Here is a 13,616-nt window from a genome sequence, read left to right as displayed (position 1 = left end):
TTTCATTATATAGGTCCTTCACTTCCTTAGTTAAATTTACCCCAAGATATTTTATTCTTTTTGTTGCGATTGTGAATGGTATTGTATTCTTGAGTTCTTTTTCTGTTGGTTCATTACTGGAGTATAGAAATGCTACTGATTTATGCAAATTGATTTTATACCCTGCAACTTTGCTGTAGTTGTTGATTACTTCTAACAGTTTTCCAATGGATTATTTGGGGTTTTCTATATATAAGATCATGTCGTCTGCAAACAGCGAGAGTTTCACTTCTTCCCTCCCTATTTGGATTCCTTTTATTCCTTTTTCTTGCCTGATTGCTCTGGCCAGGACCTCCAGTACTATGTTAAATAAGAGTGGTGATAGAGGGCATCCTTGTCTCGTTCCTGTTTTCAGGGGGATGGGGTTCAGTTTTTGCCCATTGAGTATGATGTTGGCTATGGGTTTGTCGTACATGGCCTTTATTATGTTGAGGTAGTTTCCTTCTATGCCCATTTTGTTCAGAGTTTTTATCATAAATGGCTGTTGGATCTTGTCAAATGCCTTCTCTGCATCTATTGAGATGATCATGTGGTTTTTATTCCTCAGTTTGTTGATGTGGTGTATCACGTTGATTGATCTGCGGTTGTTGAACCATCCCTGTGTCCCTGGTATGAATCCCACCTGATCCTGATGTATGATTCTTTTGATGAATTGCTGAATTCTGGTTGCCAAAATTTTGTTTAGAATTTTTGCATCTATGTTCATCAGGTTACACCGTCGATTTTTGAAGTGATAACTTTTTGCCCTAGAGAAGAAAATTGTTCACTTCCCAAATCTTTTTTCCTACTGTGCCAGGCACTGTGCTAGCACTGGGAATAGAACAATGAATAAGACAAACCCAGCTCCTGCCTCCATGGATCTTATAGTCTAGCTTAAAGTGTGGTCTCTGTACCATCAGTATCACGTGGGAACTTGTTAGAAATGCAAATTCTCTGAGTGGGCCTGGTGGCTCAGCAGTTAAGTTCGCAAGTTCGGTGCTTCGGTGGCCTGGGGTTCGCCAGGTGGGATCCCGGGTGTGGACATGGCACCACTTGGCAAGCCATGCTTTGGTACGCCTCCTACATATAAAAGTAGAGGAAGATGGGCAGGGATGTTAGCTCAGGGTCAGTCTTCCTCAGCAAAAAAAGAGGTGGATTGGCAGCAGATGTTAGCTCAGGGCTAACCTTCCTCAAAAAAAAAAAAAAAGAAAAGAAATGCAAATTCTCAGGCCCCACCCACACTGGAATCAGAAACTCTAGAGGTGGGGCCCAGCAATCTGTATTTTAACAAGCCCTCCAGGGTATTCTGATGCATGCTCAGGTTTGAGAACTGATCTAGAGGGGAAAATCAAGTATTAAATGAATAATTGTAAATGTGATGCGATTTTACCATGGGAGGTAGAGAGAGCTCCCACACAGTTGGGAGAGCTTGCCTACCCTGGAATGCAGGAAAGGCCTGGCCGAGGAAGGGTGTTAAATTGCCATCTGAAGGATGAGGAGGAATGAACCAGGTGGAGTGGTGGCTGAGGTCACTGCCTGGAACCAGGGTAAGAGAGACTTGGTGTGCTAGATCCGGACTCTCCAGCCACTGTCATATTGTGAGTCAGAAAGATTAGTTTTTGGTCCAAACCCAGCTTAATTAGAAAACCTAATTAACTAGCTCTCTGAATTTCCTAAATATTTCAGTTAATCAATATATTACAAATCAAATCTGTGTTGCATTTAGAGGTTTCTGTGATAAAAAGGAAAAGCTTTGCCATGAGGCGGGAAAAACCGCTTCTAGTGCTGACGCTGCTTATGTTAGTTCTGTCGGCCTGTTGTGCGCCTTGAATCTGCTGGCCTCCTCGTCTGCACGTGTGAAAGATTGGGGTTGGACCAGTTCTTTCTAGCCATTTCCCTTCTGATTTCATGATCCAGAATTAGCTAGATATGTTATTGTACTGCTGTTTGCTTTTTGAAAGTACATTTATATTCATTTCCTTCGATGGCTAATTCTACATATTGCCTACTGGTGACTTTAAGAGCACGTTCCTATTCTTTTCTCTGAAATTACTGCCATAAGTTTATCCCACAAGGATATATTATTTGCTCTAATGATCTGGTAATTATCAGGTAAAGAAACAGTCAACCATAAGTGTATTATTAAGAGCAGTTGCTGTGTGGAATATTTTTGTCATGGAATTAGAACTGTTACATATATTTTAGTAATGCATAAGAAGCTACATGCTGAGGAGAATGAAAATAGAGCAATATCCTTCCATCTTCTGCTGAAATAAGTCTTAAACCCATGTATAAAAATCCTAAGGAGCCTTATTCCTTGGGCTAGAGCTTAAAGCCACGCTTTGTCCTTGGGTTCACAGTGTGCCCTGCTGTTATTAATCAGAATTCTTCTCTGAGGGGAGTTGAGAATGTTGTTCCAAAGCTGGATTAGGCAGTGACATTTCTAAGTTGGCCATCCTGATTTCTCGTGTCCTCTCAATCCTCTACTGGGGAAAAGTTGATTATGAGATTACCAGTTCTGATCGGTGAAGAGTTTACACAGCAAGTCAGGCACATGATGGGCCTTGAAAAGAATGAATTAAGTTTTAACCAAGCTGTATCTGAATACAGTTCTGAACTGCTTTTGCTGCATATGTAGCTGTTTTATGGACATCAGATCGTGACTTACAGTACTCATGCATCTGCATTATGAAGAACTTTGTGCTGAACGTGGAGATTCACAATGATTAATTTTGGCTTCTTAGATTTTGACCTTTGATTTTAAATCAAGCTGGCACTTACCTTCTTTTAATATGACATGTTTCAGAAATGTTTCACGTGGCAAATGAGAAGTTGCCATGCGCTCTTCCTAGCTGGAGCAGTCATCTTCTTCCCCAGTTCACTTATCCTTTGTCTGCCCTGAACAATTGTCTCATGTGCTTTACTTTCTATCTACATGTGCATCATTTCCCATTCTGGACAGGAAGCTCCTAGAGGGCGGGATTCATTTCTGACTCATCCTGGCATGATCATATCAGCAACACTTGAGAGTGCTAACTTTACATCAGGCACTTGGCATTTCATTTGTTCTTCCCCATTCCTCTATGACAGCTTTGCGCAATATGCCCAAAAATGTATTGTTGCCCTGTCCATGAGATGTTTTTAGTCCCATGTTATAGATGAGAAAACTGAGGTGCAGAGAGTTGCAGTAATTGCTTTAGCGATACTGAGCTAGTCAATGCTGGAAAAAGCATTCAAACCCACTTCTCTCAAACTCAAGAGTCTATGCTCTAAGAAGTGAAATTATATCTCACAATAGGAAGGGACCTCTCACACTGTACAAACTCAGTAATTGTAGCCTGGATGAGTGATTCTCCATCTAGGTTGTGTGACGAGCTGATGTACTTCGGGGAAGGTAAAAATGCATGAAGGTGCAAAGCCGTATAATCTTGGGAAGTAGGTAGACAGTAAGAGGGTCTGAGACATGCTTTTGATGTAAAAGAAATGAATGCCCGATTACCTGAGTAAACCAAAGGAATTGTTTATCCTAGTCCTGCTCACAGTCAACCATGTCTGGCAGGAGCAATATTGTTCTTGAACTTGTTTGTTTTCCATGTTGTGTGGTTGATGACATTATTACTTCACATCTGATGTAATCAGACATCTTACCTATTGTTAGCCGGTTCTGATGCAACCACTTCTTTGCCCAAGTCACTCTTCATAGGTTAAGGTGTTCAGTTCTGGGGAGTAAAATTGCTAAGAGGAGTACCTGTGGGACTATAGTCATCCCATTCTACTCCACGACTTGCCATGCCTTGCTATGCCATTCCATTCCACTTCTTTCATACTCTTCTATCTAATTCTACAAACAAATTTTGAGTACTGAGATGGACTGAATGTTTATGTTTCGCCCAAATTCATATGTTGAAATCCTAACCCCCAACGTGATGGTATTAGGAGGTAGGGCTTTTGAGATGTGATTGTCATAAAGGTAGAGACCTCATAAATGGGATTAATGTCCTTACAAAAGAGACCTCAGAGAGTTCCCTCAACCCTTCAGCCATGGGGGACACAGTGAGAAGACAACTGTCTATGAACCAGGAAGCAGGCTCTCACCAGACACTGACTCTGCTTGTGCCTTGATTTTGCACTTCCCAGCCTCCAGGACTGTGAGAAGTAAATTTCTGTTGTTTATAAGCCCTCAGTCTATATTCTTCTGAACCAGCCCCAATGAACTAAGGCAAGTGTTAGGTACTGAAGACGCATGGGGCTCAGCTTAGCCTATCCTCTGCCTTACCCAGCTTTGTGTCCAATGGGGAGATGAGAACACAGGCGATTACAATGCATATAGGCAGCCCTATGAAAGGAGTGCTGTGGGGAGGAGGGGAGCACAGGATGCTGTGAGGAGTGAGGTTTGACACCTGAATCAGAGAAGGTAACTGGAGGGAGTGACTTCTTGGTTGTGACTTAAGAGATGAAAAGGAAGTTGCCAGGCAAAGGGCATTTAGACATCTAGTAAGAGTAGGCAACTTAAAGACAGACAAAAGCTCTTAATTTTTCTGATTTTTTCACTCTATTCTTAAAGGATTCAGCTTGCTTGTGGCTTGAGATCTCCAAATTTGCTGAACTGGAAATAGGTCATGTTCATTTAATGTTAGATGTGTGTTTCTTCTCATGTAACTGGGCAGTACAGAATTGCTTGTTATTAAGGGATGAGTGGGCAGGTTTAATAGTATTCAGAGAACTCAATAAGATTCAGGATGTGGGAATAGGGCAGAATAGAGATTTGGAGTATTTCTAGATCCATTTGCCTTTCTGAAGGAAATCTCAAACCTAATTTCTGGACAGTGATTTTCCTGGTCAAATTTGCATTGCCAAAGTTAAAGACATAACTCATCACCTCACCTATTTAATTGAATTTCTGTGGATTCTGCTGGAATATGGTTGACCTCATGTAAATTTAACAATGTATTCTTCATTCTCAAGGAAAATTCTGTACAGTTCCTTCAAATAGACAACTATTTGTTTTGGATCCCAAATTCTGAAGGTACTATTCTGCTTTTTTCTTTCCTTTAAAATACTTGAACAATTTCCTGATTATATTTGGGACACAGTCATAAGCGCCAATACTATCAACACCTGCCCCCTCTCTTTGAATCAGGAGATTGTACCCCAAATTCAGAGTAGTTTTGTTTTTCAGAGATGTTGAGTTCAGGATGGCTTCTTAGGGTCCCAAACCAATTTGTGATACTGATGATTGTGAAATGTGAATGTAAGATGTTTGTAAAAAATATTTATTTTGTTGTATGAATGTCACAGTAATTGCTAGAAAAATAACTAGAAAAGTTTTCCTCAAACAGAATATGCAGGAATAATTTTTTTTCACTCTGACTTTGCTGCTATCTTCTTGGCACTTTTTAAACAACGAAATTATTTCTAGCATGCATTTCTCAAAATAATTCTAATTAACCATTACAAATTTTGGTTACGGATTCACTGATTTTTAAGCTTACTTGACTGAGTAAGCTGGTGTATCATTTCTGTGTTGCCAGGTCTACTCTAAGTAATATTGTATCTTAATTATCTGTACATATCTATTGTGTTCTTCTCTACTTCTGGTATTCCATAAAACTAGATCTCTTATCTCTTTATTTAGTGATTTAACACAGATCACTGGCAAATCTTTAAGGTTTTGTGTAGTAAAGAATTTGGCCTTTGCCCAAAGAGACCTCTGGCTTTCATCCTTCTGGGAGGTAATCTATGTCATGCATGGTAGGAGAGTCTTTGTTTAGAGCAGAGGATGACCACACCCAATAGTCATGAGGTAAGGACTCACCACACCAGAAAGGCTAATCATGGGATTTAGGATGAGGGCTTTGGGTCACTGTCAACCTGGAAGCGGAGATTAACCACATGGGCAATCAATCAATCATTCAGGCCTGTATAGTGGAGCCCTGTTATGGATTGAATTGTGTGCCTCCAAAAAAGACATGTTGAAGTTCTATCCCCTAGTACCACAGAATGTGGCCTTATTTGGAAATAAGGTCATGGCCAATGTAATCAGTTAAGATGAGGTCATTTAGCGTGTGACGTGACTGGTATCATTATATGAACAAGAGGGAGACACAAAGGGGTGATAGCTGTGTGATGACAGAGACCGGAATGATGCATCTATCCATAAGCCAAGGAAGCCTGAAAATGCCAGCAGCTAGAAGAGGTAAGGAAGGATTATCCCTACAGGACTCAGAGGGAGCCTGGCCCTGTTAACACCTTGATGTCAGACTTCCAGCCTCCAGAACACTGAGAGAATAAGTTTCTGTCATTTTGAGCCACCTAAAATGGCTTACAATATAACAATATTTGTGGTATTTTGTTAGGGCAGCCCTAGGAAACTATACAAGCCCCAATAAAACTTTGAATACTAAGATCCAGGTGAGCTTCCCTAGTTTGGCAACACTTCATGCATATTGTCACCTACTGATGCCTAGAGGGCAACACATCCCGAGGATAGTGGAAGTGTCATATTTGGTACCTTCCCAGACTCCACCCTATGAGCCTTTCCCTTTGGCTCGTTTTAATTTGTATCCTTTCCCTATAATAAATACATAGCCATGAGTATAATAGCTTTCAGTGGGTTCTGTGAGTCCTATCGAATTATTGAACCTCAGGGTGATTTTCACGAACCCCTTGAATGTACAGTTAGTGTTGGAAGTAAGGGTCTTGTGTGGGCTCTTCCCTCTAACTTTGTAATTGAACCCTAACTCTCTGTGGTTCGTGTCGGAAATCTTAGGCTTACTTGGCAGTCTGGAGGACTGGGCCCTCAAACCTCACAGTTTGACTAACTCTGAGTAGGCTTTGTAAAACATTCTGATAAAATCCGTGTCGTTTTGACCCTCTTGGGCTTTCCTTTCACACTTCTTGGTTATAGAGTGCAGAGTTCCCACACACTATATAATTCATCTGTGTCTGACTGGGTGAGTTCAGCTATCACCAGTGGCCATGACTAAATTATAAAGTAACTGCATTTGTCATCTTTTCTCATTACTTTCCTGGGTCCCTCTTGTTCCTGTCACTCAATTACTCTAACCCAAAGCCTTCCTACTGACCTGTGATTATTTAAGACCCTTCCCTGAGCCTTGTACATACATATGTGCGCATGCCTACAAACTCACCCCCCATTGGCTCTTCTCGACAGAAACCCTTACTGTTTCCTCTTTCAGTAACCCAAATAAAACTGTAGCTTTCTCAGTAGACTGTAAAAGTTTGATATTAAGATGACTTAGTAAATAATTCCCTCTGGCATGTAAATAACTCACTTCAATCTTTTCAAGGAGTGCTTTTCAGTTAAGAAAGAAGCTTCTGTCTATTGGGCCTCTCCGCACAAAAACAGAGCAAGACTCTTGCTCTCAGTCTTTATTTTCATATATTTATGACAAACATATTCAGCCTTTTACACTTATTAATGTATTTACCATGTCTGGAACTCTTCATTTCATTGTGTAGATCCAAGTTTCTATCTGGTATGATTTTATATCCACTCAAAGAACTTCAATATTTTTTGGAGAGTAGGTTGGCTAATAATGAATTCTCTCAGCTTTGGTTTGTCTTAAAAAGACTATATTTCACCTTCATTTTTGAAAGATACTTTAATTGAGTATAGAACTCCAGGTTGACAGTTTCTCTCACCACTTCAAAGATGTTGTTCTGTTTTTCTTCTAGCGGATGCATTTTCTGATGAAGAGTCTTGCTTATTCGTATCTTTGTTCTTCTGTATGTTCTGTATTTTTTCCCTCTGACTAATTTTAAGGTTTCCTCTCTATCACTGGTTTTCAGCTATTTGGTGATGATGGGTCTTGGTGTGTTTTTCTTTATATTTATCCATATGGAATTTGAGTTTCTTGGCTCTCTGAATTTATAATATTCAAATTTGGAAATTTTGGGTCATTATTGTTTTAAATATTATATCTGCTCCGTCCCCAGTCTGAGACTCCAATTACACATATATAAGGCTGCTTGATACTGTCCTACAGGTCACTGATGCTCTATTCATTATTTTCAGTCTTTTTTTTTCCCTCTGTGCTTCATTTGTGGGTAGTTTGTTTTGCTTTGTTTTCAATCTCACCAAGCATTGCTTTAGCAGTGTCTTATCTGCTGTTCATGTTACCCAGTGAATTTTTCTTTTGCTAACATATTTTCCACTCTAGAAGTTAGTTTTCTGGATTTAAAAAATGTCTCTCATTTCTCTTCTCACTATGTTCATGTTTTCCCTTAAATACTTGAACACAGATATAATTCCTGTTTTCACATCCTTGTCTTCTAATATTATAATATTTATAATTTCTGTGTCTGTTTTGATTGATTAATTTATGAGTCACATTTGCCTACTTCTTGACTGTCTATTGATTTTCATTGACTGCCAGACATTGCATGTTTGAGTTGTTGAGAGTCTGGATTTTGTTGTCTTCATTTAAGTGTTGGGCTTTATTCTGAGAGAGAGTTAAGTTGCCTGTGGATCAGTTTGATCTTTCCAAGTCTTATTTCAAAGCTTTGTTAGGTTGGAGTAGTGAAGTGTTTACTCTAGGGATAATTTACTTCTACTATTTCTTGTGGTTAGTTCCACTACTTTTAGTTCCACTACTGTGGCCCTTTTGGGGGCCCCTTCTGAATGCTCCAAGTGATCAATGAGAATTCTCCACACTGGTTCTTGGGAATTTGAATGATTCCCAGATCTGTGTGAACCTGGAAAAAATTTGGCTCATAGACGTCTCATTGCTTATGGCCTTATCTCATGGAGTTTTACTCTACATATATGCATGATCTGTAGAGATTCCAGGTTATCTCTATGCACACTCCTGAAGCTCTAGTTTTCTGTGTAACACTCTTCTCTAGAACTCGTCCCTGCAACCTACAGCCCCTTCAAATACCCTGAACTAAAACCTTTGTTTCATCAATTCAGTGAGACCTCTGTGTTCTCATTGGGACCCCCTGTAACTGCTCAGTTACTGTTGACAGTAATCTGCCTCTTGTCAGAAAGTGAGGACAATCATAGGACCACCTCATTTGTTTCCATTCTCTCAGGGATCACAGTTCTGTATTCCTATTATCCACTGTCTGAAAACTGTTGTTTTATATATTTTGTCCAGTTTTCTAGTTGTTTTAGGTGGGAAGTTAGACCTGGTCTTTATTGCTCCATCTTGGCCACCTCAGACTAAAACAAAATAACTCATGTAATGTGTAATTAATTTCTTTCAGAATATCCAAGCTGTGTCAGTTGTCATCCTTGATCATTGAGGATGATGTTTGAAGATTATGTCCTGAGACTTTAGTTTAGAGATTCAGTGGAACTTCGTGTTTTGGGGGAAACATTTGTTTCTCCTTTGTTCAGCTCAGAGATGTTTATCTCATTGAGGATCTCACAAAGTTATATCCTCTCTGCCAGTTTCAACAGAATTAGTGACGTTCTATGACTTACTGTGAATAAGTATATTGTCTATTGCCAGAGGAATCAAGGGGCAAATATGGTTGTCTTTGTTAATTGCAAATATAGATAATATTACTTGATTGTCCTATATCACCTGTTAATAACATGCCTGTGTCCATTTACTAGCTGTATGAACTTGTGGAAGTTACTTATCCTCGTTATGCCTCAGTTTCCTTATCTTTAATTTGTGGGTCTTAATGTGTAAAGGGCTCAGAACATAATGATCACTTAATAATATTAGCTGTTTCCTGTCTTCTATGAATTTTTTTAAAAAACTTTCTGGCCTCTCCTTACACTTTTCAGCTCTGTTTCCTGACAGTTAAGATTTTAATGAAGAAAGATAATTACGTCAAAAACTATAATAGATTTCAATACAGGGTCAGGAAATACATTAATTCCTAGAAACGTTTTTCAGGGATCAGTGAAGATATGTTGACGCCACTATGTGATTGTAGAATGTGTAGCAGTCTACTATGCAATAATATCAAGGAATTTCAGACACTGTAATTGGATATTTTAAAAAGTAGAAGTAAAAGAATTTATGGTGAGTTTTATAAAAGATAGCATTACCATATGTTTGGCTAGCATTTTCAAAGTAGTTTTTTCATATGTCACTTCAATTAACTTCCTCTCCCAAAGATGTAAGAAGTGCGCATGGCAGATAATCAAGACATTTTTAAAAAGCAGGATTCTGATTTTCATTAAGGTGTAATGCCTTGTCCAGAAGTATTGTTTATGTTTAGGAAGGAATTTAAATTGTTGAGCTACTAAAGATTGAACGGTCCTGACTAATGGAATTTGTTGATGTTTAACTTTAATTTTCAGTTTCAATGACTTTAGTTCAAACAATAGTGATAACTTTAGTTGATGGATGTTAGCTCTAGAACAGGAAAGAACACATTTGATTTTCTGAGCCCTTTGGGTATCTAATATTTTTGAACATTACGCTCAGAAATAATTTAGTGAAATACGGTCTTGAGGTGTCTTTAAAAAATAAACTGATTTTAAGAAGCTAAGGAGAAAAAAAAAGACTTCTCAAAGTTTTCTCCCTTCTTTCAAACTTACAAAATACTCGGTATATTTTGTAAAAGATTGAGGTTAAATAGCAGCACTCAACTCTGATGGAGAAAAGAGGTGGCATTTTTAATATAACGGTCTAATTGTCAATTCTGAAAGGCAAATAATTTCATGATTAAAGACTTTGGCCATTAGAATTGTTACTGGAATTTTATGAATAAAAAAGCATGTATAATTTCAATTAAGATAAAAGCAGCTCTTCCCTTTGACTCAACAAAAATGATACTTGGATGCTTCTGCCTTTAAATCAAGTTTATTACAGTTGTGGCTCTCACTTGGCCAGCTGGAATTGATCAAACGTACCATTTTTCTGTACAATCTTTCCATTTTATTTCTTTGATTTATTACAACAGGGCCAAGTAGGCCCCAATGGCTAGGATCGTGACCAGTTTTCTTTCAGTATATGAAACCCCCTCCTACAAAGCACAGCTGAGCTGTTTCACACTAGAAAGCAGGACTGATCCAGGCTGAGACAATGAGGAAATATTTGTCTCTGCCATCCTCTTTGGGTGACCTCCTCCATTTCAAGGCTCTCCCTCTCTTCCCAAGGAATTAACACTGCTCATTTCTTTTGTTCTAGATCATTTTGTCAGGAAGCATTTGGAATATTTATTCACTTTAAGCTATTAGTGACTTAATGTTATTTTCCCCAGTGAATAAACTTATTTTAAAAGAGGATCTAGCAAGAGAACACAACTTAGCCCAAAAGAATTAACCCCAAATGGTGGAATCTTAGGTGTTAAAATGGGGAGGAATTTTGGTATTTGTGTATTGGAAGCCTTCCTGTCCCCATTCTGTGAATACTGCTAGGTGATATGTGTCCATAAATGAAGCTAATCCTGTTGGTAGGAAAAAAATTAGTATGGGTGCCAGCCCCATGGCTGAGTGTTAAGCTGATGTGCTCAGCTTCGGTGGCCCGGGGTTTCACTAGTTCAGATCCTGGATGCAGACATGGTACTGTTCATCAAGCCATGCTGAGGTGGCGTCCCACATAGCACAACCAGAAGGACCTACAACTAGGATATACAACTGTACTGGGGGGCTTTAGGAAGAAGAAGAAGAAAAAGCAAAAGAAAAAAAGATGGTTGTCAACAGATGTTAGCTGAGGTGCCAATCTTAAAAAAACAATTATTATGAATCTCAGAAACTATGGAACATGAGCTACTCTAGGTTGAAGCCATGCATAAATGAACAAACAAATAATTCTTGAAGTCCTCCTATATACTGCAATTTTTCTGCCCATCCTAGCCTATGGTAACTACATTTTTAAAACCATAGGTCAAGATATGTTTAAAAAATCATTCTCATATTTTTGTATGTTTATATAAACAGTCTTCCAAAGGTTTTAAAGTTAAATTTCTTCTACATTTTCTTCTACATATACTGTCTTAGTCAGTATGTGATGCTATAACAAAAATACCGTAGACTGGGTGGCTTAAACAGCAAGCATTTATTTTCACAGTTCTGGAGGTAGGAAGTCCGAGATCAAGATGCCAACTGATTAGGTTCCTGGTGAGAACCCTCTTCTTGGTTAGCAGATAGCTGTCTTCTTGCTGTGCCCTCACATGGTGAAGAGCAAAGAGAGGATGCAAGCTCTCTCTTATCTCTTCTTAGAAGGGCACTAATCCCATAATGAGGGCCCCACCCTCATGACTTAATTACCTTCCATAGCTCCAACTCCAAATACCATCCAATTGGGGTTTAGGGTTTCAACATGTGAATTTTGGAGGAACACAAACATGCAGTCCATAATATATACATTTGATGAAATGCTTTTGTTGAAAAGGAAGAAAAATATACAAAATGCTGGACCTATGGTTGCTATGGGCAGTGTAGTATTGGTTAAGAACTCTGGTCTTGGAGTCAGACAGATGACGGGAAAGTGATCTTTCTGAACTCCACTTTTCTCTTCTCTCCAACGGAGACAATAATAAGGCTCTCCTCATGTGGCTGTTTTGAAGATTAAATAGTATAAGGAAGGCAAATAAACCATCTAGTATGGTGCCAGATACAAAGGAAGTACTCAATAAACTGTAGTTATTCTAACAATATGCTAATTGTAATACTTATTATCATTTTGGAAAATATTGCTTAGAGGGGGATCTTTTGTGTGGGAGGGGAAGAATCAAAGTGAGATGGTAGAAATAAAAATTAGCACAAACAAAATTAGTAAATTCAAGAGCCACTGTACTGGTCAGCCACATAGAGTACAGAAGCAAGGACGAGGCAAGGAGAGAAAGATGTAGAACAGAACCAACCACAAGAGCAGAGTGAGGGAGGGACAAGGATGTAGTAGGAATGTGACCAAGCAGAGTTAAAGATTTCCGTCCAGGCTGCACTGGGCACAGTGTTGCTCTGTTGGCTGCCCTGTCAGCAAGAACCCCACCAAATGATAATGACATTATATTGAGAAAGATGACACCCAAATGAGAAAATCAAACTTGCAAGAGGAGCCAAGCATGGTTTAATTAGCCCCACCTTGTGGGAAAGGTCTGGGGTAGAGTAAATAATGCAAAACCAAGAACTAGCTCTTGCAGGAAATCGTTTGAGTTATAAACAAAAGGGTTGTGTCAAGACTGTTGTTTTAAACCCCTGGATACTGGTAACTTCTTCCTTGACCTACTGACTCCACTTAAGTTGGTGCAGGTAGGTGTCTGTGTCTTCCTGTTCTGCTTATTGACATTGTTGCTATTAAGGAGACATGGAGTGAGAAAAGGTTAAAGGGTGTTCTTCTGGTGCGTGGGGGCATGGGTTAGCAGGGTTCAGGGCAATTTCAGAAGACTGTTCCTTAGTGTTTTTCCTTCATCCTTACCTTTCTCTGTGAAAGATGGACCTTCTCAGAGCAAGGAATAGAACAGGGACCCAACAATCATTATTTTGTTGCATATACATATATATGCACATATGCATATACATCTGCATGGACACTGTGAGCCAAGCTCTTTGGTAGGTGCTGTGTAGGGAGATATGATCCCCGGGCTCAGAATCTGCATTTATTTGGAGGAAGTGAGTACACAGGAGATACTTCTATATGGTCACTGAATGCAGGGTACAACTGGTT

The sequence above is a fragment of the Equus quagga genome, chromosome 1, assembly GCF_021613505.1.
Source record: "Equus quagga isolate Etosha38 chromosome 1, UCLA_HA_Equagga_1.0, whole genome shotgun sequence".
Taxonomy (NCBI): Eukaryota; Metazoa; Chordata; class Mammalia; order Perissodactyla; family Equidae; genus Equus; species Equus quagga.
Note: the sequence above shows the minus strand (reverse complement) of the source record.